The 27,867-nt window shown below is 43.3% G+C and overlaps 1 protein-coding gene across 6 annotated transcripts in view; it reads left to right on the top strand.

Moving 5' to 3' along the window:
• The window catches only part of LOC139546390 (interleukin-1 receptor accessory protein-like 1), a 561,546-nt gene that overhangs the window by 440,577 nt on the left and 93,102 nt on the right, over positions 1–27,867 (top strand). The gene's annotated exons all lie outside the window — the stretch shown is intronic.

Below are 27,867 nucleotides of genomic sequence, written 5' to 3'. Positions count from 1 at the left end.
ACAATGAAGTTATGAAACAATGAATGTGCACAAATTGGTGTGAGAGAGCAGTGCATTCTGGAGAGAGAAGTGCATTGTGCAGCCATACTCTCCTTCTTCTTGGACTGTGCCATCCCAATAAGTATTCTACACTGTATAACCATGAAACATTTGACAGTTTATAACCTAAACGCCAGTGTGTTTAAGACTTAATTATAAGGCATTTATATTTACCAATAAGTGTTCTCATTTTAAATACAGGCTTTTAGAATGCAAGATTAAACATGATAGCTTTCTCCAGTCAGTTTCCAACCAGTTTTCCTCAGTGTTGAGATTTTAAACATGAGTGTTTACTTTCCAATGTTCTGTTTAGAGTGCATTTAGTCCTAAAACATGTATGTGACTGTCCATGCATTTTATTCAGATCAGTGTTAGGAATGTCTCTCACCTTACCTACATTTCAGCACTGAACAGGACATTTGATTCAATAAATATTTTCAACCGTGTGGTGGTGTTGTTACTCGACTGTGTTGAGTTCATTTCTGTTTACTCTCTGATTGAAAAAGATGTGGGAGGGTGCCTCCTTATCATATTTCCCAGCATGCTTTGTTGCAGGTTGATTTTTAGAATAGTTTGTTTAAATATACATGTTACCTCATGCACATGAATTTATTAATTGATCTTAAACTATACAAAGATAAATAACTTACATTTTTCTTAACTACTCCAATCTGTAAGGGGTTGGACTTATTGCACCGGTTACTGAGATGGTTGTTCCAATTTAGATGGTTTAAGTAGTGTTATTTGTTAATTAATACCTTCACCATAGCAGTCATTCTGAGTTTAGGATGTGAGTGACAAAATATTCAAATTGTTGGATATCCTCCCTCTGGCTAGATTCCGATAGGAATTACTAATCACTTCACAAACCAGTGTATAGCGACTTGCAGGTCTGATGTGGCTCATGAGCCAGGATTTTTCAACCACAATGCCAAGGATATCTAGGCCATAACTAAAGGCCTTATGTAATGTATAGTATGTGGTCATAAAGGGTTTACATTGAATTGAAACACATTCACTTGGGTAGTCATTTGGTGAAGGCTTCAGGAATAGAAGTGGTTGATTGCAACAACCATGTCTCTGTCACTAACAAACACAGTCATGGGTGGGTATCGCTCACATTCACGACAAAGGCATGCTGGAAAATATGCAATATGGCTTTACACCCTACAGTGTTAAAACAACACCCCCAGTGTTTAGTGTTTTGAACCTAAACACCTTGTGCTGAATAGACATGTTAATGTGTTTAAAAAGTGCTACAGTGAATGAACATGTTGTGGTGTTTACAATCTCAACACTGTTACAAGTTTTCATTGAAATTCTAAATGCCTTGGCATATTTAAAAAGTGTTACTGAAAAGTGTTTAGTTAAGTGTTCAGAGTCTAAACACTTGGTTTTACAGTGTATGAATGAAATGATAAGAGGTTCTCACTAGTCCATCCATATCTCATGTACACTGTATGTACACTGAGTGTACAAAACGTTAGTAACACCTTCCTAATATTGAGTTTCACCCCCTTTTGCCCTCAGAACAGCCTCATTTAATCTTGGCATGGACTCTACAAGGTGTCGAAAGCATTTCACAGGGATGCTGGCCCATGTTGACTCCAATGCTTCCAACAGTTGTGTCAAGTTGGCTGGTAGTGGATTTATACTCTGAATAGCTCTTTCCATCTCATCCCACAGATGCTCAATTGGATTGAGATCTGGTGACTAGGCAGGCGACTGCAGTAAGCTGAATTCACTGTCATGTTCGAGGAACCATTCCAGGAATATCCTAGCCTTGTGGCATGGGGCATTATCCTGCTGAAAAAATCTATTCACAGATGGATACACTGCTGTCATGAAGGGATGCACCTGATTGGCAATGATGTTCAGATATCCTGTGGCATTCAAACGTGGCTCCACTTTTATCAAGGGGCCCAATGTGTGCCATGAAAACACACTCCACACCGCCACACCCCCACCACCAGCCTGCAATGAAGACACACTCCACACCACCACCACCAGCCTGCAATGAAGAAACTCCACACCACCACACCCCCACCACCAGCCTGCAATGAAGAAACTCCACACCACCACACCCCCACCACCAGCCTGCAATGAAGACACTCCACACCACCACACCCCCACCACCAGCCTGCAATGAAGACACACCACACCCCCACCACAAGCCTGCAATGAAGATACTCCACACCACCACACCCCCACCACCAGCCTGCAATGAAGACACTCCACACCACCACACCCCCACCACCAGCCTGCAATGAAGACACTCCACACCACCACACCCCCACCACCAGCCTGCAATGAAGACACACTCCACACCACCACACCTCCACCACCAGCCTGCAAAGAAGACACTCCACACCACCACACCCCCACCACCAGCCTGCAATGAAGACACTCCACACCACCACACCCCCACCACCAGCCTGCAATGAAGACACACTCCACACCACCACACCCCCACCACCAGCCTGCAATGAAGACACACTCCACACCACCACACCCCCACCACCAGCCTGCAATGAAGACACACTCCACACCACCACACCCCCACCACCAGCCTGCAATGAAGACACACTCCACACCACCACACCCCCACCACCAGCCTGCAATGAAGACACACTCCACACCACCACACCCCCACCACCAGCCTGCAATGAAGACACACTCCACACCACCACACCTCCACCACCAGCCTGCAATGAAGACACACTCCACACCACCACACCCCCACCACCAGCCTGCAGTGAAGACACGTGGCATGCTGGAAGCGTGTACTCGTGGTTTTCTTGATTGAACCAATACTGACTGTGAATGTATAATTATGAGGTCTTGTTGTTCACATGATTGCCATTGGCTTGCACGCTGAAGAAGGGCTCATACCCGAAAAGTTTTGACAATACAATACCGTAGTGCTGTCCTATTTCTGTTCTCATGTGGTTTTCGCCATACCCTAGTCCTCCCCTCAGTGTAAAACAGTAAGAACGGGGATTCATCAGACCAAGCAACGTTTTTCAAATTCTCCAGTGTCCATCCAGGGTTTTCATTCCGTAGCCCACTGCAACCACAGTTTCTTGTTTTTTGCTAAAAGAAGTGGAACTGCCATATCCCATTCGTGTCAATGTATGACGAGTTGTGCATTCTTTTATGGGTCTTTGGACATCAATGTTGTACTGGACTGTCAGTTGACTGTAGCCCATCTGTTGGTCTGCACAATATGTGTCAGCCTCCTTTGTCCTCTTTCATCAATTACCTGTTTTTGACCACTGGCTTGCCATTGGCTGGATGACCTTTAGGTGGTGGATCATACTTGATACACACGAGAAACTGTTGAGCTTGAAAAACCCAGCAGTGTTGCAGTTCTTGACACACTCAAACTGTTGCGCCTGGCACCTACCACCATACCCCGTTCAAAGACACTTAAATATTTTGTCTTGCCCATTCACCCTCTGAATGGCACACATACACAATCCATGTCTTTTTTTTTTTTTTTTTTTTTTTTTTTTTTAACCTTTATTTAACCAGGTAGGCAAATTGAGAACACGTTCTCATTTACAATTGCGACCTGGCCAAGATAAAGCAAAGCAGTTCGACACATACAACAACACATAGTTACACATGGAGTAAAACAAACATATAGTCAATAATACAGTGAAAAAAAAAAAATAAGTCTATATACAATGTGAGCAAGTGAGGTGAGATAAGGGAGGTGAAGGCAAACAAATATATGTATAAATAAATAAAATAAATAAATAAAAAAATAAAAATATAAAAGGCCATGGAGGTGAAGTGAATACAACACAGCAAGTAAAATAAAACTAAAAAAAACCCTGGAATGGTTGGTTTGCAGCGGAAGAAAGTGCAAAGTAGAGACAGAAAATAATGGGGTGCAAAGGAGCAAAATAAATTAATAAAATAAATACAGTAGGTAAAGAGGTAGTTGTTTGGGCTAAATTGTAGATGGGTTATGTACAGGTGCAGTAATCTATGAGCTGCTCTGACAGCTGGTGCTTAAAGCTAGTGAGGGAGATAGGTGTTTCCAATTTCAGAGATTTTTGTAGTTCGTTCCAGTCATTGGCAGCAGAGAACTGGAAGGAGAGGCGTCCAAAGGAAGAATTGGTTTTGGGGGTGACTAGAGAGATATACCTGCTGGAGCGCGTGCTACAGATAGGTGCTGCTATGGTGACCAGCGAGCAGAGATAAGGGGGGACTTTACCTAGCAGGGTCTTGTAGATGACCTGGAACCAGTGGGTTTGGCGACGAGTATGAAGCGAGGGCCAGCCAACGAGAGTGTACAGGTCGCAGTGGTGGGTAGTATATGGGGCTTTGGTGACAAAACGGATGGCACTGTGATAGACTGCATCCAATTTATTGAGTAGGGTTTTGGAGGCTATTTTGTAAATGACATCACCGAAGTCGAGGATTGGTAGGATGGTCAGTTTTACAAGGGTATGTTTGGCAGCATGAGTAAAGGATGCTTTGTTGCGGAATAGGAAGCCAATTCTAGATTTGACTTTGGATTGGAGATGTTTGATGTGAGTCTGGAAGGAGAGTTTACAGTCTAACCAGACACCTAGGTATTTGTAGTTGTCCACATATTCTAAGTCAGAACCGTCCAAAGTAGTGATGTTGGACAAGCGGGCAGGGGCAGGCAGCGATCGGTTGAAGAGCATGCATTTGGTTTTACTTGTATTTAAGAGCAGTTGGAGGCCACGGAAGGAGAGTTGTATGGCATTGAAGCTCGCCTGGAGAGTTGTTAACACAGTGTCAAAAGAAGGGCCAGAAGTATACAGAATAGTGTCGTCTGCGTAGAGGTGGATCAGAGAATCACCAGCAGCAAGAGCGACATCATTGATGTATACAGAGAAGAGAGTCGGTCCAAGAATTGAACCCTGTGGCACCCCCATAGAGACTGCCAGAGGCCCGGACAACAGACCCTCCGATTTGACACACTGAACTCGATCAGAGAAGTAGTTGGTGAACCAGGCGAGGCAATCATTAGAGAAACCAAGGCTGTCGAGTCTGCCAATGAGGATGTGGTGATTGACAGAGTCAAAAGCCTTGGCCAGGTCAATGAATACGGCTGCACAGTATTGTTTCCTATCGATGGCGGTTACGATGTCGTTTATGACCTTGAGCGTGGCTGAGGTGCACCCATGACCAGCTCTGAAACCAGATTGCATAGCGGAGAAGGTGTGGTGGGATTCGAAATGGTCGGTAATCTGTTTGTTGACTTGGCTTTCGAAGACCTTAGAAAGGCAGGGTAGGATAGATATAGGTCTGTAGCAGTTAGGGTCAAGGGTGTCCCCCCCTTTGAAGAGGGGGATAACCGCAGCTGCTTTCCAATCTTTGGGGATCTCGGACGACACGAAAGAGAGGTTGAAGAGGCTAGTAATAGGGGTGGCAACAATTTCAGCAGATAGTTTTAGAAAGAAAGGGTCCAGATTATCTAGCCCGGCTGATTTGTAAGGGTCCAGATTTTGCAGCTCATTTAGGACATCAGCTGACTGTATTTGGGAGAAAGAGAAATGGGGGAAGCTTGGGCGAGTAGCAGAGGGGAGGGCAGTGCTGTTGTCCGGGGTAGGGGCAGCCAGATGGAAAGCATGGCCAGCCGTGGAAAAATGCTTATTGAAATTCTCAATTATAGTGGATTTGTCGGTGGTGACAGTGTTTCCTATCTTCAGAGCGGTTGGAAGCTGGGAGGAGGTGTTCTTATTCTCCATGGACTTTACGGTGTCCCAGAACTTTTTTGAATTTGTGTTGCAGGAAGCAAATTTCTGCTTGAAAAAGCTAGCCTTGGCTGTTCTAACTGCCTGTGTATATTGGTTTCTGGCTTCCCTGAAAAGTTGCATATCACGGGGGCTGTTCGATGCTAATGCAGAACGCCATAGGATGTTTTTCTGTTGGTTAAGGGCAGTCAGGTCAGGAGAGAACCAAGGGCTATATCTGTTCCTGGTTCTAAATTTCTTGAATGGGGCATGCTTATTCAAGATGGTGAGGAAGGCATTTTTAAAAAATGACCAGGCATCCTCTACTGACGGGATGAGATCGATATCCTTCCAGGATACCCCGGCCAGGTCGATTAGAAAGGCCTGCTCGCTGAAGTGTTTCAGGGAGCGTTTGACAGTGATGAGTGGAGGTCGTTTGACCGCTGACCCATTACGGATACAGGCAATGAGGCAGTGATCGCTGAGATCTTGGTTGAAAACAGCAGAGGTGTATTTGGAGGGCAAGTTTGTTAGGATGATATCTATGAGGGTACCCGAGTTTACGGAATTGGGGTGGTACCTGGTAGGTTCATTGATAATTTGTGTGAGATTGAGGGCATCAAGCTTAGATTGTAGGGTGGCTGGGGTTTTGAGCATGTTCAAATTTAGGTCGCCTAGCAGCACGAACTCTGAAGATAGATGGGGGGCAATCAGTTCACATATAGTGTCCAGAGCACAGCTGGGAGCAGAGGGTGGTCTATAGCAGGCGGTCTTATTGTCTCAAGGCTTAAAAATCCTTCTTTAACCTGTCTCCTTCCCTTCATCTACACTGATTGAAGTGGATTTAACAAGTGACATCAATAAGGGATCATAGCTTTCACCTAGATTCACCTGGTCAGTCTGTCATGGAAAGAGCAGGTGTTCCTAATGTTTTGTCCCCTCAGTGTAGATACATACAGCAGAGCTGTGTTTTTATGGTGATGGTGATGCAGCCTGATTAGCATGTGAAAGCATCAGGCACTCGTCAGCCTTCTGACCCAGGGGGGCACCATAATGTAACAACACACACCCCGCTACTAACTGTGACATGCAGGAAATTGTTTCTATTGGTTTCCATTGAAATGGAAGATAGAAAATACAGTACGTTTTTCTGCAATCTCATTGGATGTGACTCTGCTAGGTGTCTCCCTTTTCAACTTCTATTCCTCTTTTTTTAATGACCATGAGAATAATTCATAGAGGTTTAAATTAAGGGGTGTGTAGTGTGCGTAGTAGTGCGTTCCTCAGCTTTGCACTGTTAAAATATCGTACAGAGCTTCTAGGAAAACATACCTGAAGTATACATGACTCCTCACGCCTTTTTCATACTGCAGGAGACCTCTTTCACACACACACACACACACACACACACACACACACACACACACACACACACACACACACACACACACACACACACACACACACACACACACACACACACACACACACACACACACACATACTGAATAAAAATATAAATGCAACATGCAAAAATTTCAAAAATTTTAGTTACTCATTGTTCATATAAGGAAATCAGTCAATTGAAATAAATTAATTTGGCCCTAATCTACGGGTTTCACATGACTGGGCAGGGGCGCAGTCACCCAATGGGGAGCCAGGCCCAGCCAATCAGAACTAAAAGGCCTTTGATTACAGACAGAAATACTCTTCAGTTTCATCAGCTGTCCCGGTGGCTGGTCTCAGACAATCCCGCAGGTGAAGAAGCCAGATGTGGAGGTCCTGGGCTGGCATGGTTACACGGAGGCTGAGGTTGTGAGGCCAGTTGGACGTACTGCCAATTTCTCTAAAACAACGTTGGAGCCAGCTTATGGTAGAGAAATGAACATTAAATTATCTGGCAACAGCTCTGGTGGACATTCCTGCAGTCAGCATGCCAATTGCACACTCCCTCAAAACTTGTGGGATTGTGTTGTGTGACAAAACAGCACATTTTAGAGTGACATGTTATTGTCCCCAGCACAAGGTGCACCTGTGTAATGATCACGCTGTTTAGTCAGCTTCTTGATATGCCACACCTGTCAGGTGGATGGATTTTGTTGGCAAAGGAGAAATGCTCACTAACAGTGATGTAAACAAATTTGTGCACAACATTTTTTGTGCATATTTAACATTTCCGGGATCTTTTGTTTCAGCTCATGAAACATGGGACCTACACTTTACATGTTGCATTTATATATTTTTGTTCAGTGTACATACATGCATTCAATCACTTAATTTTATTTTATTTTTATTTCACCTTTATTTAACCAGTAAGCTAGTTGAGAACAAGTTCTCATTTACAACTGCGACCTGGCCAAGATAAAGCAAAGCAGTGCGACACAAACAACAACACAGAGTTACACATGGAATAAACAAGCGTACAGTCAACAACACAATACATTTTAAAAAGTCTATATACAGTGAAAGCAAATGGCGTGAGGAGGTAAGGCAATAAATAGGCCATAGTTGCGAAGTAATTACAATTTAGAAAATTAACACTGGAGTGAAGGATGAGCAGATGGTGATGTGCAAGTAGAAATATTTGTGTGCAAAAGAGCAGAAAAGTAAATAAAAACAATATGGGGATGAGGTAGGTAGATTGGGTGAGCTATTTACAGATGGGTCATGTACAGCTGCAGCGATCGGTTAGCTGCTCAGAGAGCTGATGTTTAAAGTTAGTGAGGGAAATATAAGTCTCCAGCTTCAGCGATTTTTGCAATTCGTTCCAGTCATTGGCAGCAGAGAACTGGAAGAAAAGGCAGCCAAAAGAGTGTGGTGGCATATTTCTGCTTTACCAAATGAGGAGAGTTACAAATTTCACACACCAATCAGAGTTATACTTAAACTACATCTTTAATAATAAGAGCTTTGCAATAGCCTTTGACGTTCAATGATGCGCTATCTCTAATGAACCATTGAAAGTGTCAACAGAAAAGTACAAAGATATTTTATAGCCAAGATACACCCCTCTCATCTTACATGACGAATCACATATCTTAGGAACTGTTCACAAAGAAAGACTTTTACTTGAGAGAGAGGAGTATCACATAGCCAGATAGCATTCGCTATAAATGATCGTTCAGTTTGGTCCCTAAGACGAGGTTCTAATCTCGTTCCTGGTACTTCATAGCACAAAAACATTACCTCATGTTATCTGGAATGCTCTTTAGGTTTTATCACCCAAAGACATCGTAAATCTCCTCTGTCAGTGCTATCTCATAGAGGCCCATCCTCAGTGGAACACACACACAATAGTTAACAGAATACTCTATTCTGTCAAATAAAACAACCATTATAATCTAATACAAGCAATATAACATAATCTTGCAATTTTCCACGACAAGAGGTGTTGGCTTTGGGGATGACCAGTGAGATATACCTGCTGGAGCGCGTGCTACGGGTGGGTGTTGTTATTGTGACCAGTGAGCTGAGATAAGGCGGAGCTTTACCTAGCATAGACTTATAGATGACCTGGAGCCAGTGGGTCTTCCGATGAATATGTAGCGAGGGACAGCCTACTAGAGCATACAGGTCGCAATGGTGGGTAGTATATGGGGCTTTGGTGACAAAACGGATGGCACTGTGATGGACTGCATCCAGTTTGCTGAGTAGAGAATTGGACGCTATTTTGTAAATGATATCGCCAAAGTCGAGGATCGGTAGGATAGCCAGTTTTACGAGTGTATGTTTGGCGGTGTGAGTGAAGGAGGCTTTGTTGCGAAATAGGAAGCTGATTCTAGATTTAATTTTGGATTGGAGATGTTTAATATGAGTCTGGATGGAGAGTTTACAGTCTAGCCAGACACCTAGGTATTTGTAGTTGTCCACATATTCTAAGTCGGAATCATCCAGAGTAATGATGCTAGTTGGGCAGGCGGGTGCAGGCAGCGAACGGTTGAAAGCATGCATTTGGTTTTACTAGTGTTTAAGAGCAGTTAGAGGCCACGGAAGGAGTGTTGTATGGCATTGAAGCTTGTTTGGAGGTTAGTTATCACAGTGTCCAAAGAAGGGCCAGATGTATACAGAATGGTGTCATCTGCGTAGAGGTGGAGCAGGGAATCACCAGCAGCAAGAGCGACATCTTTGATATATATAGAGAAAAGAGTCAGCCCGAGAATTGAACCCTGTGGTACCCCCATAGAGACTGCCAGAGGTCCGGACAACAGGCCCTCCGATTTGAGGCACTGAACTCTGTCTGAGAAGTAGTTGGTTAACCAGGCGAGGCAGTCATTAGAGAAACAAAGGCTGTTGATTCTGCCGATAAGAATACGGTGATTGACAGAGTCGAAAGCCTTGGCCAGGTCGATGAAGACGGCTGCACAGTGCTGTCTTTTATCGATGGCAGTTATGATATCGTTTAGTACCTTGAGCATGGCTGAGGTGCACCCGTGACCAGCTCGGAAACCGGATTGAACAGCGGAGAAGGTACGGTGGGATTCGAAATAGTCAGTGATCTGTTTATTAAGTCTCCACGGACCATTCACACATTCTCAAAAGTATAAATATTGTTTAATTCTCCCATTTAGGGGATTTAGGTGTTTGGCCAAGTTGTTCTTTGTTCTCTCTAGGTTCTCTACCTCCTCTACCTCCATACCGCATGGCGGTATTTATGACCTGAGCTACTAAACCTGGTTTAGGAGAGGGAGTGAGAGAGCCACGATCTACACCTTGAAAGAGCCACGTCATTACAGTTTTCCCCTTAATGGTTATAGTTAGAATTGTTGGCGTGTAAGCTGACCCTAGATCTGCACCTACTGTCTGCCCAGAGGGTAGTTGATGAGAGCTGCACATCTTCCTCATTACCTTATCAACTATGTCAGGTGAGTACATAATGTTATCCTGGAGAACCATGTTTAACTACAGAGGACAACTCTGTTATCCCATAGCAACAGTGTCCTCTCCAGCACACCTCCTCCCTCTCCGCTTTAACTTCATTTTGGCTCTACACGGCCACTTTCCTAATCACTATCACACCCCTATTAGAGCCAACATGACCTTTGTGTGTTGGCAGTTTCCTGGGCGACCTTTAAGAGTGAGGCAGGCTGAGAGCAGCTGCGGGTGGACTGGCGCGTAATGCAGGGCTAATGTTGACTCCATTACTGAGCTCAGCCAGAGAGGGGCCATTACAACTCTTAGCCCTCAAATGGAAAATTTGAAAATTAGTCACCTTTACGTTTTTGTGAGTGTAGCTGAGCTTACAAGGACTCCTCTGACCTTCCTCTCTCTGACCATTCTCTTATTCTTCAACTGAATGATCACTCTGTTTCACAAGTCATCTATCATTCTCTCGTCTTCCTTCCATCTTTTTCTCTAGTGCCGACGCCACGTTCTTTTGTCTATTTTTGTCTTTTGTCTCCCTCTGTCTCTCTCTCCCTCTCTCTACCACTTTCCCTCTCTCTACCACTCCTTCTCTCTCTCTCTCCCTCTCTCTTTCTCTCCCTCTCTCTACCACTCTGTCTCTCTCTCTCTCCGTCTCCCTACCACTCTGTCTCTCTCTCTCCGTCTCCCTACCACTCTGTCTCTCTCCCTCTCTCTCCCTCTCTCTCCCTCTCTCTATTTATAAAATAAACACAAAGTGTTGCATCAGCTGTGTTTCTATGGTTCTCATCTAGTTTTAACTTATAATACAACAAACGGTTAGCTGGGGCTTCTTCTCTGTTCTCTGGTGTTTTTATTCTTCTAAGAGTTGCAACAATACAGGAAGGGTTTCTCTATCTTCCTCTCTCCTCCATCCCTTTCACTCTTTTCCTTTCTACGTTACCTCTATTCCCCTCTCCCTATCTCTCTCTTTCTCTCTCTTTCTCTCTCTTCCATTCTCTGTCTTCGATATTCTTTAAATGAGAACAGAAAACTCTCTGTGCGTGTGATAATCATATCAAAGATAATGCTGTTTTCATGTAAGCTGTGTTAACTCACCATGACCTCATTGTGCTGTGTATTGTTCAAAGACAGCAACTTTTATTTTGTTTATCCCCCTCCTTAAAACGCTACCTACTACATAAACCCCAATCAAAGAACTAAGCTTTCCATTCCTGTTTGTGTATGTATATGTGTGTCTGCATGCGTGTGTGCCGTTTTATAAATGAGAATTCTAGCTGCCTTTGGCTTTAAAGTAATTTGTGAAGTAAATAACTTTACCCAGACTCCCTCTGTTCCATAGGAAATCAGATGGTTGACCAATGAGACTCAACAGCGCCGCACGCGTGCACACACACACACACACACACACACACACACACACACACACACATTGTTGTTATTATTATGTAGAGATTGCTGGTACAGATGTTGTTCTGCGGTCACTAAGGTGCTCATGTCCCCATTCATTCATCTTGATTCCAACCATTGGGGCGGCAGGTAGCCTAGTGGTTAGGGCGTTGGGCCAATAACTGAAAGGTTGCTAGATCAAATCCCCGAGCTGACAATGTAAACATCTGTCGTTCTGCTTCTGAACAAGGCAGTTAATCCACTGTTCCTAGGCTGTCATTGTAAATAAGAATTTGTTCTTCACTGACTGTTTAACTTTTTTTCTAAATCCAGTACACAGCCTTTACATTACGTCTCAGCCTGGGACTCAATTTCCCCTCTACCCACCCAGAGAACTCTGTTAGGCAGCCTGCTGATCAGGCTATCCTGCCTGTCACACCTCCACAAGCACAGACTCCCCAGTTTCTTAGGTACACCACCCCATTCACTAAAATGGATCGATCCTACAATGTGTGGCCAGTTTATTAGGTACACCACCCCATTCACTAAAATGGATCGATCCTACAATGCGTGGCCAGTTTATTAGGTACACCACCCCATTCACTAAAATGGGCCGATCCTACCATGCGTGGCCAGTTTATTAGGTACACCACCCCATTCACTAAAATGGACCGATCCTACCATGCGTGGCCAGTTTCTTAGGTACACCACCCCATTCACTAAAATGGATCGATCCTACAATGCGTGGCCAGTTTATTAGGTACACCACCCCATTCACTAAAATGGACCGATCCTACCATGCGTGGCCGTGGTCCGCTATATAAAGCAGGCAGACAGGCGTTGAGGCATTCAGTTACTGTTCCATTGAACATTAGAATGGGCAAAACTAGTGACCTCAGCGACTCGGTACAAGGACCGCCGGATCCAGTATATCAGCCCTCCTGGGCTTTGCACACACGACAGTGTCTAGGGTAAACCGAGAATGGTGCAACAAACAAAAATCAGTCAGCGGCTGTCCTGTGGGTGAAAACATCTCGTTGATGAGAGAGGTCGAAGGAGAATGGCAAGAATCGTGCAAGTTAACAAGCGGGTCACAAACAGACAAATAACGGCGCAGTACAACAGTGGTTTGCAGTACGGCATCTTGGAACCCACAACTCATTGATCCTCGTCACGGATGGGCTGTTGCAGCAGACGACCACACCGGGTTCCACTTCTGTCAGCTAAAAACCAGAATAAGCGGCTCCAGTGGACACACGATCACCAACACTGGACAATTGTGGAGTGGAAAAACATTGCCTGGTCCGACGAATCCTGGTTCTTGTTGCGTTATGCTGATGGCAGGATTTGGCGTAAGCAAAATGAGTCCATGGACCCACCCTGCCTGGTACAAGCTGGTGGCGGTGGTGTACCTGTGTGGGGAATGCTTTCCTGGCACACATTTGGTCCCGTGATACAAATTGAGCAACAAACTTTTCTGACACCTTGTAGAATCCATGCCCCAAAGAATTCAGGCTGTTCTGGAGTCTAAGCACACACAGACACAGGCAGACAAACACACACAAACACACAGAGACACAGGAAGACAAACATACACATGCGTAAACACACACACCCACACAAACAGACAATGGTGTAAAATAACTAAGTAAAAATACTTTGAAGTACTACTTAAGTCATTTTGGGGGGTATCTGCACTTATCAAGATAATGCGTGGTCATCCCTATTGTCTCTGACCTGGCGGAATCACTAAACACAAATGCTTTGTTTGTAAATTATATCTGAGTGTTGGAGTGTGCCCCTGGCTATCCGTAAAAAAATATATAGACAAAAAAAATTACATTGTGCCATCTGGTTTGCTTAGTATGAGGAATTTTAAATGATTTATAGCATTTACTTTTACTTTTGATACATAAATATATTTGAAAGCAGATACTTTTAGACTTTTACTCAAGTAGTATTTTACTGGGTGACTTTCACTTCTACGATTAATTTATCTTTACTTTTACTCAAGTATGACAATTGATACTTTTTTCACTACTGCACACAAACACACACACAAAGTTACACACACACACACACACACACACACACACACAGACACACAGAGAGAGTGGGAGTCATATGAGCATTATGGTTGAGGAGTAATGTTCCCTCTATGCTGTGCGTGTGTGGCCGTGCACCTCCTCCAGGACTGCTGCAGGGAAGAAATGCCAGGCAACACAGAGACTCAAGAGATTGAACTTCACTCAGGTCGCCCCATTAGTTTGCACTATATACAGTTGAAGTCGGAAGTTTACATACACTTAGGTTGAAGTCATTAAAACTCGTTTTTCAACCACTCCACAAATTTCTTGTTAACAAACTATAGTTTTGGCAGGTTGGTTAGGACATCTACTTTGTGCATGACACAAGTCATTTTTGTTTACAGACAGATTATTTCACTTATAATTCACTATATAACAATTCCAGTGGAAGAGAAGTTTACATACACTAAGTTGACTGTGCCTATAAACAAAATTCCAGAAAATGATGTCATGGCTTTAGAAGCTTCTGATAGGCTAATTGGCATCATTTGAGTCAATTGGAGGTGCACCTGTGGATGTATTTCAAGGCCTACCTTCAAACTCAGTGCCTCTTTGCTTGACATCATGGGGAAATCAAAAGAAATCAGCCAAGAAAATTGTAGACCTCCACAAGACTGGTTCATCCTTGGGAGCAATTTCCAAACACCTGAAGGTACTACGTTCATCTGTACAAACAATAGTACGCAAGTATAAACACCATGGGACCATCATACCGCTCAGGAAGGAGATGCGTTCTGTCTCCTAGAGATGAACATACTTTGGTGCGAAAAGTGCAAATCAATCCCAGAACAACAGCAAAGGGCCTTGTGAAGATGCTGGAGGGAACAGGTACAAAAGTGTCTATATCCACAGTAAAACGAGTCCTATATCGACATAACCTGAAAGGCTGCTCAGCAAGGAAGAAGCCACTCCTCCAAAACTGCCAGAAAAAAGCCAGACTACGGTTTGCAACTGCACATGGGGACAAAATTCGTACTTTTTGGAGAAATGTCCTCTGGTCTGATGAAACAAAAATAGAACTGTTTGGCCATAATGACCATCGTTATGTTTAGAGGAAAAAGGGGGGGCTAGCAAACAGAAGAGCACCATCCCAACCGTGAAGCACGGGGGTGGCAGCATCATGTTGTGGGGGTGCTTTGCTCCAGGAGGGCCTGGTGCACTTCACAACATAGATGGCATCATGAGGGAAGAAAATTATGTGGATATATTGAAGCAACATCTCAAGACATCAGTCAGGAAGTTAAAGCTTAGTCGCAAACGGGTCTTCCAAATGGACAATGACCCCAAGCATACTTCCAAAGTTGTGGCAAAATGGCTTAAGGACAACAAAGTCAAGGTAATGGAGTGGCCATCACAAGCCCTGTCAGAAATTGTGAAAAACTGAGTTTAGATGTACTTGGCTAAGGTGTATGTAAACTTCCGACTTCAACTGTATATCAATGTTTTTTCTGTGATCGAATCAACATTATATCAGCCCCTTTTCAATGCAACAGATGAAAACAAATCTAACATTGCAAGATTGGGTCTGTGATTTTGTTGTAGAAAGAGTCAGAGTAGAATTATATTGGGGTGGTAGCCCATGAGCAGTCTTTCAATCACCTGTGAGTGAATGAGCTTATCAGATCAGTTCAGCCGCAGAACCTCGCGTGTGCACATTTGCTGATATTCTTTTCTAGTTAGCTAGTTATTAGCCGTGTTATAGATAAGTATAGGTCAGCAATGGGGAGTTACTGCTTCCTACAAGAGCACAAAACGTGTAGGTTACATTTCAAACTGTCTTTGAAAAGCCAGTCAGGTAAAAAGCTTATGTCTTAATTAAAGGGGCATTGTTGTATTTTGATGCAGGCTTGAATATGTAAATAAGCCAGTAGGCAGAGGGGTAGTCTACGTTGTCTAATTCTCTGCATGGTATTAACAATACATTTTATTTTATAAAGTGGTTTATTGCATCATACATCACAATACAATGCAATTTACAGTCACCTATGTGGCCCATGGTGTTACAGACCAAGTCAAAAATAATTAATTAATGTCAAGCCCTTCATAATGTAAAAATGATTTCAAAAGTCTCATGCAATGTTGGCCTGCATTAAACAGCACATATAGACTACTGTAGGCTATATCATATAAATGAAAGCTATTTTCATGTGAAAATGTTATGGGTTTTGCTCCATTGGTTTTGTTGGTAGACCTACATTATGCTCCAACAGCCACTATAGCCTATTGGCTACTGTCTAAAACTGTAAGATACAGCCTCAGTGCTCACTGTAAACGCCTGCCCGAAGTTTCACAGAATTCTCACAATGTTCATGTTTCCGCTCACAAGACCAACAATTTGCTCAGTGACCCCCAAAATGTGAGGGAACATTGTTAAGGAGTCCATCCATAATGGTTTCCTACTGAAGTACAACATCACTGGCAGCTCTGCAGAGTTGTCACTAGCTAGACCAGCCACAAAGTCATTAACCCTAACCATAACCACACTGCTAACCCTAATGACTAACCCTAAACTTTAATTAAGACAAAAAATAAACAAAAAAAATCATGAATATTTACAATATATTTTGACTATGGGGAAATCGCTCAATTCTGCCTCCAGGACAAGATTGATGACAATAAACATGAGCCTGCCACATCACAGCAGACCACAACATTAGTATTCTAACACAGTACCCAGAAAAGATTCAACTCTTACTGAAACTCACTGGTAATCACACACAAACATCACACGCACACACACACACACACACACACACACACACACACACACACACACACACACACACACACACACACACACACACACACACACACACACACACACACACACACACACACACACACACACACACACACACACACACACACACACACACACACACACACACACTTTGTCTCTCTCACTCTCTTAGTGTCTGTTTCTCTCTGCCCTTCTCTTTGTCCATTTGAATTATAAATGCTTACATGATATGGATTGGCTGTCCAATCCAGGAAACAGAATTTAACCTCCAGCTGTCCTTCAGAATAGTTGGAGTTAGTCAGAAGATGGCTGTCTTTCCTGTTAAAACAGCTGTCTGGAATTGATCTTTTCTGCTTTAGAACATTGATGTCTGTGCCCACGTGGCTATCCATCAGTATGAAGGCCACACTTCAATGTTTTTAACCACAGCAAATCAATTGAAAGTACCTGGTTTAAAAGGAGGGAAAGTTGCACTGGCTCCATCTCCACTCATGTTGATGGAGATGGAGCTAGCCTGTCTATCTAGCTACTTGCGTTGATGGAAGCCTGTCTATCTAGCTACTTGTGTTGATGGAAGCCTGTCTATCTAGCTACTTGCGTTGATGGAAGCCTGTCTATCTAGCTACTTGCGTTGATGGAAGCCTGTCTATCTAGCTACTTGTGTTGATGGAAGCCTGTCTATCTAGCTACTTGTGTTGATGGAAACCTGTCTATCTAGCTACTTGTGTTGATGGAAGCCTGTCTATCTAGCTACTTGCGTTGTACATTTCCTGCATTCAAATGACTGGTGGCCTCATTGGTGGCATGTTATGAATATCATAATTTGGTTATTAATAAACATATATATTTTTTTACATCTGCAGAGAATCTGGTGTTTTCTATGTCAAACGGTTTTGTTATATTTCAGTCTTCTGTGATGTATATTAAGTGTAATATTGGGATGCAAACTCAAAATGTAATACATTTCAACTCATTTCAACGTCTCCCTGTAATACCAACATGTTTCAAGAAGACTACCATAGTCCCTGTGCTCAAGAACACTAAGGTAACCTGCCTAAATGACTACTGACCCACAGCGCTCACTTCTGTAGCCATGAAGTGCTTTGAAAGGCTGGTCATGGCTCACATCAACACCATTATCCCAGAAACCCTAGACCCACTCCAATTTGCATACCGCCCTAACAGATCCACAGATGATGCAATCTCTATTGCACTCCACACTGCCCTTTCCCAACTGGACGAAAGGAACACTTACGTGAGAATGCTATTTATTGACTACAGCTCAGCGTTCAACACCATAGTGCCCTCAAAGATCATCAATAAGCTAAGAACCCTGGGACTTAACAGCTCCCTCTGCAACTGGATCCAGGACTTCCTGACGGGCCGCCCCCAGGTGGTAAGGGTAGGTAACAAGACATCCCCCACGCTGATCGTCAACACGGGGGCCCGTCAGGGGTGCGTGCTCAGTCCCCTCCTGTACTCCCTGTTCACTCATGACTGCATGGCCAGGCACGACTCCAACACCATCATTAAGTTTGCCGATGAGATAACAGTGGTAGGCCTGATCACCGACAACGACGAGACAGCCAATAGGGAGGAGGTCAGAGACCTGACCATGTGGTGCAAGGACAACAACCTCTCCCTCAATGTGATCAAGACTAAGGAGATTATTGTGGACTACAGGAAAAGGAGGACCGAGCACGCCCCCATTCTCATCGACGGGGTTCACCTGTTGTATTGTGACAAATTTGATTTGAATTTTATATCTGACATGGTACAGGTGTCTTCTTCTTTTTAAGCCCATAACCATGTGTGTGAGGTGTATACTTTTGTTTCAAAGTAGATTTGTTTAAGACTATCAAGAAACGCTGTTTAACCCTGATTTAGCCCACCGCAGTAAAAGGTTAAAGGGAAATGTCAACTTCAGTTAGATGTGTTCCGCATATAACTGGCCACCAAGAAGGCGTGTCTGGGTTTCATGAGCCGAACGATACACCCGATAACCTCATCCGGTGTATTGACGGGGTGGACTAGATCTGAAAGCTCTATGTTATACTGATCGTACGTTTATGTGCGTGTATACATGGTTGTCCTTGTTCGATAGAGCCATTGGACGTCTTTCAGCAATGTTCCCATCGGCATATTCATTGCTAGATATACAAGGTGACACATTCTTTCCAGCCTCTGAAAGACTACAGCTCAGTGTGGGGCAGTGCTTCCTGCTCTGGCCCCGTCATGCATCGTGCATTCCCTATGAAGGCCGGACGTTGTGGTACACCAGGAGGACGTTGAAACTTCCTGATTAAAATTTGCTCTTTCTAGCGTGTGTGTGTGTGTGTGTGTGGGGGTGTGGGTGTGTGTGTGTGGGTGTGCTTATTTGTGCCCCTGTATGTGTGTTGACCTTGTTGATTATAGTAACGATCTGGCATGAATATTAACAGGCTGATCTGTTAGTCCATGGAGGGATGAGGTGTAAATTAGTTTGATGCTCATTTTGTTTGGTTGTCGTACCAGAGGGACTCTGCTCGGATAGATTATCACTGTTATAGTAATAAATCTATTTCTATTTCAATCAGATCCAAAAGGAATTAGAACAATATATTTATAGGGATAGTCACTCACTGATGCTAAAGAGATAGATAGGATATAGCACAGAAAATATGTAATTTATGCGATACATTTACTTGTCAATAAGCAGAATCGATGCACTGTTGTTTAGAGAGAGAGAAAGAGAGGAAGCGGGAGATGAGAGGGAGAGAGGAGAGAGGGAGAGGGAGACGGAGAGAGAGACAGAGACAGACAGAGAACCGTTCCGGCCTCAATAGGTTCATTAGCACACACTTTGGTAATAGGGTCCCAACAGGGTGGTTAGAGAGGGAGGGAGGGTGCAGAGAGGAAGGAGAGATGGAGGTAGAGAGAGAGAGAGCTGATCTCCTGTAGCCTCACCAATTCCATTAGAATTTTTATTGTAGGAGGTTATTTTATGCTTCCCATCAAAGTCAGGTCTTTCAAGGTTCTCCTGTCTCTATAGCCTGCTAGCCCCGGCCCGCTAGCTGTCTGAATCGTCGTGTCTCCAGCCCGCCTAGTTACTCACTGGACCCTATGATCACTCGGCTACGCATGCCTCTCCCTAATGTCAATATGCCTTTTCCATTGTTGTTTTGGTTAGTGATTATTGCCTTATTTCACTGTAGAGCCTCTATCCCTGCTCAATATGCCTGAGCTAACCCTTATGTTCCACCTCCCACACATGCGGTGACCTCACCTGGTTTAAATGATGTCTCTAGAGACAATAACTCTCATCGTCACTCTTAGCCTATTACCTCCACTGTATTCACAGCCCACCATACCTTTGTCTGTACATTATGCCTTGAATCTATTCTACCACGCCCAGAATCTGTTCACTGCTGTAACCATAAAAGCCTTGGTTTCATGCATGTTAACATTAGAAGCCTACTCCCTAAGTTTGTTTTATTCACTGCTTTAGCACACTCTGCCAACCCGGATGTCTTAGCCATGTCTGAATCCTGGCTTAGGAAGACCACCAAAAAGCCTGAAATTTCCTACTATAACATTTTCCGACAAAATAGAACTGCCAAAGGTCTGGAGTTGCAATCTACTGCAGAGATAGCCTGCAGGGTTCTGTCTTACTATCCAGGTCTGTGCCCAAACAATTTGAGCTTCTACTTTTAAAAATCCACCTTTACAGAAATAAGTCTCTCTCTGTTGTCACTTGATTTAGATCAAATTCTGCCCCCAGCTGTGCCCTGGACACAATTTGTGAATTGATTGCCCCCCCCCCCCCCCCCCATCTATCTTCAGAGCTCGTGCTGTTAGGTGACCTAAATTGGGACATGCTTAACACCCCGGCCTTCCTATAATCTAATCTTGATGCCCTCAATCTCACACAAATTATCAATGAACCTACCAGGTACAACCCCAAATCCTTAAACATTTGCACCCTCATAGATATCAGCCTAACCAACCTGCCCTCCAAATACACCTGTGATGTCTTCAACCAGGATCTCAGCAATCACTGCCTCATTGCCTGCGTCCATAAAGGGTCCGCGATCAAACGACCACCCCTCATCACTGTCAAACGCTCCCTAAAACACTTCAGCGAGCAGGCCTTTCTAATCGACCTGGCCCGGGTATCCTGGAAGGATATTGACCTCATTCCGTCAGTAGAGGATGCCTGGTTGTTCTTTAAAAGTGCTTTCCTCACCATCTTAAATAAGCATGCCCCATTCAAAAAATGTTTGAACCAGGAACAGATATTTATCTTGGTTCACTCCAGACCAGACTGCCCTTGACCAGCACAAAAACATCCTGTGGCGTACTGCATTAGCATCGAATAGCCTCCGCAATATGCAATTTTTCAGGGAACTTAGGAACCAATATACACAGGCAGTTAGTAAAGCAAAGGCTAGCTTTTTCAAACAGAAATTTGCATCCTGTAGCACTGTAGCAATTCCAAACAGTTTTGGGACACTGTAAAGTCCATGGAGAATAAGAGCACCTCCTCCCAGCTGCCCACTGCACTGAGGCTAGGAAACACTGTCACCACTGATAAATCCACGATAATTGAGAATTTCAATAAGCATTGTTCCACGGCTGGCCATGCTTTCCACCTGGCTACCCCTACCCCAGTCAACAGCCCTGCACCCCCCACAGCAACTTGCCCAAACCTCCCCATTCTCCTTCACCCAAATCCAGATAGCTGATGTTCTGAAAGAGCTGGAAAATCTGGACCCCTACAAATCAGCCGGGCTAGCCAATCTGGACCCTCTCTTTCTAAAATGATCAGCCGAAATTGTTGCAACCCCTATTACTAGCCTGTTCAACTTCTCTTTCGTATCGTCTGAGATTCCCAACAAGTTCCTGCAGGGATTACTTATTAACTGCTTGTTTGACCATTGCCTTCATCGACGTTTGTTGTTGATTCAGAGCCTTCAATACGGAGCAGTTGGATGTATCCTCGTTGGTCTTCGTTGGCTCACTGTCTTGCTTTGTTTGGGGTGCTTTTAGGCTTCCCTGTGCCTTAGTTGAGGGTACTTGGTCGCGTAGGTCCATGTTATTAAGCATTTTGAAGGTTCAGAGGCAAGTTGTCAGGAATTTATTATGGATTTTGGACTTTTGAGACGGTACTCAGAACTATACCTGCTTCTCTGCCAAAAGGCCAGCGGAAGTACATTTGCAAAAATGTATAAAAACTCTTATTTTGCTTTGTCATTATGGGGTATTGTGTGTAGATTGATGAGGGGGTAAAAAAACGATTTAATACATTTTAGAATAAGGCTGTAACGTAACAACATTTTGAGAAAATCAAGGGATCTGAATACTTTACGAATGCACTGTATTTATTTGTGTCATGTGTGCTCCCTCTCCGGCCTCTAGGTCACCAGGCTGCTCGTTAAGGCACACACCTGTCACCATTGTTACGCGCATTAGCGCAATATGACACTCACCTGGACTCCATCACCTCCTTGATTACCTGCCCTATATATGTCACTCCCATTGGTTCCTTCCCCAGGAGTCATTGTTTCATGTCTGTGTGCTATTAGTGTTTCTTGTTTTGTATCATGTTCTGTTTATTTTATTAAAACACTCACTCCCTGAACTTGCTTCCTGACACTCAGCACACATCGTCACAGTTTTTGCAATGCATCCTTCTATTTTACTATGATGCCTTACGAGGGTCTTGAACGTCAATTTTTACCATTTCTACAGAGATTGTCCTAAAAATAAATCTGTTCCCTTGTAAATGAATTATGTGTACCCATTGAGTCTTGAAGAATATATCTGTAATGATGTACGCTGAGAGTCAGGAAGCAAGTTCAGGGAGTGAATACATTTAATAGATAAAGGAACAAAACAAGAAAATACAAACAGCGCACCGACATGAAACATCCTGGTGACCTAGAGGCCGGAGAGGGAGCACACGTGACAGTACCCCCTCCCCGACGCGCGGCTTCAGCCGCATGATGCTGACCAAGATGAAGATCCCGGGGATCAGGAGCTGACCGGTCACCGGTGAGTGTCATAATGCGCATAACGATGGTGACAGGTGTGCGACAAAACGAGCAGCCTGGTGACCTAGAGGCCGGAGAGGGAGGACACGTGACAATAACATATAAATGCCTCATGAGCTTAGTTCAATTGTGGTACCTGACTAGAGCCCAACATATAAGCTTGTTTAACTCCAATGTTTGCAAACAAACTTAATGTAAACATGGTTAAAACTATAATGTTTATATCATTGATGGTCTGTCCTTGCATCCATATTGCTGTCTATAAATTTGAGAGTGGTTACATTTCTCCAGCCCCATCATTCAGCTTTTTTAAATGCATTTTGTATCAATGATGCAAAACGCAACATACCGGCTGTATTTCTGTCTTTTGAAAGTGATATCTTGAAAACTTGTTTGCTGACATGCAAAACATGTTGGGACTATATCAAGAATGGACTAATGAAACAAATACCATATGTTTTTAAGTGGTTTTCCTCTGGACCCCTACAAATCAGCTGGGCTAGACAATCTGGACCCTCTCTTTCTAAAATGATCTGCCGAAATTGTTGCAACCCCTATTACTAGCCTGTTCAACCTCTCTTTCGTATTGTCTGAGATCCCCAAAGATTGGAAAGCTGCCTCGGTCATCCCCCTCTTCAAAAGAGGTGACACTCTAGACCCAAACTACTACAGACCTATATATATCCTACCCTGCCTTTCTAAGGTCTTCAAAAGCCAAGTTAAAACAGATCACCGGCCATTTCGAATCCCACCGTACCTTCTCCGCTATGCAATCTGGTTTCCGAGCTGGTCATGGGTGCACCTCAGCCACACTCAAGGTCCTAAACGACATCATAACCCTCATCGATAAAAGACAATACTGTGCAGCTGTATTCATCGACCTGGCCAAGGCTTTCGACTCTGTCAATCACCACAATTTGTTTTTTTGTTGAAAACTGTGTTTATTTAGTTTTACACACAAGACAACACAAAACAATATAAATAATATACACAACTAGAAAAAAATTATTATAATAATTTGCTTTAAAGATACCGTACTTTAGACAAGTTAAAAACACCGGGCAGAAGGCTACAAAGTCTACAAAATAATAATAACAATACATTTTAATTTTATGTAAGCATGATTTTTCTTTTTTAACAGGGCAAAACAAGCTCACATTTTAGTCTCTCACCAGCCAAGATGAACAAGGCATTCGCAGGTCACAATCAATAAGCACTTCATCAACCTTAATGCCCCCCCCCCCCAAAAAAAAAAAACACAAATAAATGCTCATCCAGCCTTTAAGTCACAGGGAAGTCAAATACAGACTTATTTGTGTTTTAATATGAATGCCATCAGAGGATGGACTGTTTAAAGTAAGACCGGAATGGCGCCCAAGACTCATAAAGCAGTTTGGGGTTCCCACGTATATTGAATAAAAAATGTTCTAGTTTCAGAGAGCACAACACTTCTCTCACCCAATATTTATAAGATGGGGGAATTGCCATCTTCCAATTCTGTAGAATTAGCCGTCTAGCTCAACAGTGTCCAACTGAATTCTTAACAGGGGGGTACCTATGGGCAGTACTCCAAAAAGGGCTGTAAGGGGAGATGGATCTATAACAGTGTCATATATATCAGAGAAACATTTAAATATGAATTCCCAGAAACCTGACAGTTTGTGACAGCCCCAAAACATATGATACAGTGTGGCTGGTTCTGTTTTACATCGGACACAGGTAGGATCAAAATCAGAGAATATTCTTCCTAGTTTGGCCCCGGACCAGTGGATACGGTGGACCACCTTGAATTGAATGAGGCTGTGTCTAGTGTTAAAAGAGGACGAATGCACCCTGTGCAGCACAGATTCCCAGGTGTCTTCCCCAAGTTCCTCCCCCAAATCCGTTTCCCATCCAGTCTTTAAAGGCACCAAAGAAGTGTTCTGTAAGTCATGAATGATTGCATATACATCTGAAATTGCGCCCCTAGGAAGCTTGTTCAGCTCAAAGATGCTCTCTATAGCTGTATTCACAGGCCTATGGGGAAATGCAGGTGTGTTAGCTCTGACAAAGTTCCTAGTCTGGAGATAGCAGAAAAAGTTGGATTGGGGGAGGTTGAACTCTTCCTGTAGCTGAGCAAAAGAGGCAAATGTATCATCAAAGAATAATTGGGCTAGTGAGGAGAGGCCTAGTGAGTGCCAGATGCCAAAGCCCCATCATTTAAAGATGGAGGAAATAAAATGTTCTGATTGATTGAGCCTGATAGAGAAATGCCTCAGAGGCTAAAGGCTTAACGGAACTGATTCCACATTTTAAGAGACTGCTTTACAATTGGGTTGACACATCTTTTGCCTAGGGACACTGGGAGAAACGAGCACAACACTAAGAAAGTGCAGCAGGTTTACACGATTCAGACTCCATCTGAACCCAGAGTGGTCTAGGGCCAGAAGGATCAGTCTGCAGCCAGTACAAAAGGGCTCTGAAATTTTCAGCCCAATAGTATGTCTGAAAATTTGGTAGAGCTAAACCACCCAATGCCTTAGGCTTCTGTAAATGTTTTCTACCAATCCGTGGTACCTTGCCATCCCAAATAAAATACATGAATGTTTGATCCAGTGAATTAAAAAAAGATTTTGAAATAAAAATGGGTAAACATTGAAATAAATATAAAAATTTAGGCAACACATTCATTTTAATGACATTAATCCTTCCAATAAAAGAAAGAGGTAGCGAATTCCAAAAAGTAAAATATGGTTTTAAAGTATCTGCTAGAGCAACAATGTTTTCCTGAAACAAATTTGAATATTTCCTTGTCACTTTAACTCCCAAGTAGGTGAATTGATCCCGGACAATACTAAACTGAAAACTTGTAACAGAGCCCTTTAAAGCAGCCTTATTTACAGGAAAAAGCTCACTCTTGCCTAGATTCAGCTTGTACCCTGAAATTGATCCAAACTTTTTAAGAACAGATAAAGTACGTGGCAATGAGGAATCAGGGTTGGAGATAAACAAAAGGAGGTCGTCAGCATATAGCGAGACTTTCTGCTCTAAGCCTGTCCTGATTACACCTTGAATGGCATCATTAGAGCGTAGGGCGATGGCGAGGGGCTCGATTGCCAAAGCAAACAACAAGGGGGAGAGTGGACAACCCTGTCTGGATCCGCGGTGCAAGGGAAAATAGTCAGATGACAAGTTGTTAGTCCATATCAAAGCCATGGGAGAAAAATAAAGAATCTTTATGCACACAATGAATTTGGGGCCAAAGCCAAAACTATAAAGGCCAGCTGTTAGGTAGTTCCACTCAATGCGGTCAAAAGCTTTTTCCGCATCAAGTGAGACCACCACCTCCGGGTCCCCCTACGCTGGGGAGTACAGTATATTCATAAGGCATCTAATATTGAAAAACAGATGCCTATTTCTCACAAAGCCAGTCTGGTCAGAGTGTATTACTTGGTGCAGCGAGCCTTCCATACGGATGGCTAACAGCTTGGCTAGAATTTTGTAATCACAGTTTAAAAGCGAGATTGGGCGATAGGATCCACAAGAGTGGGCAAAGCAGACCAGAAAACGTCCGTAAAATTCAGCTGGAAAACCGCCTTGTGATTTACAACATTTCATTGCGGACACTGCTGTTGCAATCTCCTCAGGTGTAAATTCTTCTTCTAAACAGTCATGGGAGTCTGTATCAATTAAAGGCATATTCAAACCATTAAAGAATGAATCATTCAGCAAAGGGTCTTGAGGAGATTCAGAGGTGTATAGCGCAGAGTAAAATTGTTTTAATTGATCATTGATCTCTTTATGTATAACTGTGGTGGCACCAGACAAGGTCCATATTTGTGGGATTAAACCTGAGGCCTCAGATTTACAGATCTGATATGCAAGGAGTTTACTGGCCTTGTCGCCTTGTTCATACACTCTGTATTGTAAGAGTAACTGTTCAGCTTGCCTGGTAGAAAGCTCATCAAATTCAGATTGGAGTAGTTGGCGCTCTTTATGTAGATCAGAGGAAGGATCTGTAGCATACTTCACATCCAATGTGGCTATGGCTTCGCTCAGGTCTCGAAGTCGCTGAGAGCGAACTTTGTTTTGGTTGGCTGTATAAGAAATCATTTGGCCACGTAGGTATGCTTTGAGAGACTCCCATATGGTAGAGCAGGACATACCTGGCGTTGAATTAATTTCTAGGAATAAGGTGATTTCAGAAGAAATTAAATTGACAAACTCCTTATCTGAGAGTAAAATGGGGTTAAGACTCCATTCCTAACACATAGGAGGTCGCTGGGGAAACTCTAGTTTAAGTACCAATGGTGAATGGTCAGAAATAACAATACTCTCATAAGTACACCGCCGAAGGCGTAGTCAGAATTTTTTTCCAAAAATAAGTAATGAATGCGGGAGTATGTTTGATGAACATGAGAATAAAAGGAATACTGTCTTTCTGTAGGGTGTAGGAAACGTCAGGCCTCACACATAGAATATTTCTGAAGAAAAGATTGAATAAGTAGGGCACATTTAGATGGGCCTGTAGTTCTTTGTGAGGACTTGTCAAGAACTGGGGACATTGTACAGTTGAAATCCCGCCCTAAAATCAGCAAATGAGAATCTAAATTGGGTGTAGCAGATAAAAAGGAAGAAATGAAACTTGTGTCATCCCAATTGGGAGCATAAACACTAGCCAAAACAAGAGAGGTAGAAAACAGTTTACCGGTTACTATGACGTATCGTCCTTTAGGATCAGCAATAACCTCAGAAGCTACAAAGGGAGTAGATTTATCAACCAAAATGGCAGCACCTCTTGATTTACTATGAAAGTTAGAATGTAACAGTTGACCAACCCAGTCCCTACGCATCCTAAAATTCTCACCAGTCCTCAAGTAAGTCTCTTGTAGAAAAGCAACATTTGCATTCAAACCCTTTAAGTGTGTCAGCACCCTCTTACGCTTCACAGGGTTGTTAACCCCCTTGATGTTCCACGAAATATACTTGATCGTATTATTTCAGCCACCCTGAGCACTCCCGTT

Source organism: Salvelinus alpinus, chromosome 20, assembly GCF_045679555.1.
Source record: "Salvelinus alpinus chromosome 20, SLU_Salpinus.1, whole genome shotgun sequence".
Classification (NCBI taxonomy): domain Eukaryota; kingdom Metazoa; phylum Chordata; class Actinopteri; order Salmoniformes; family Salmonidae; genus Salvelinus; species Salvelinus alpinus.
This window is presented reverse-complemented; position numbering and strand designations above follow the sequence as displayed.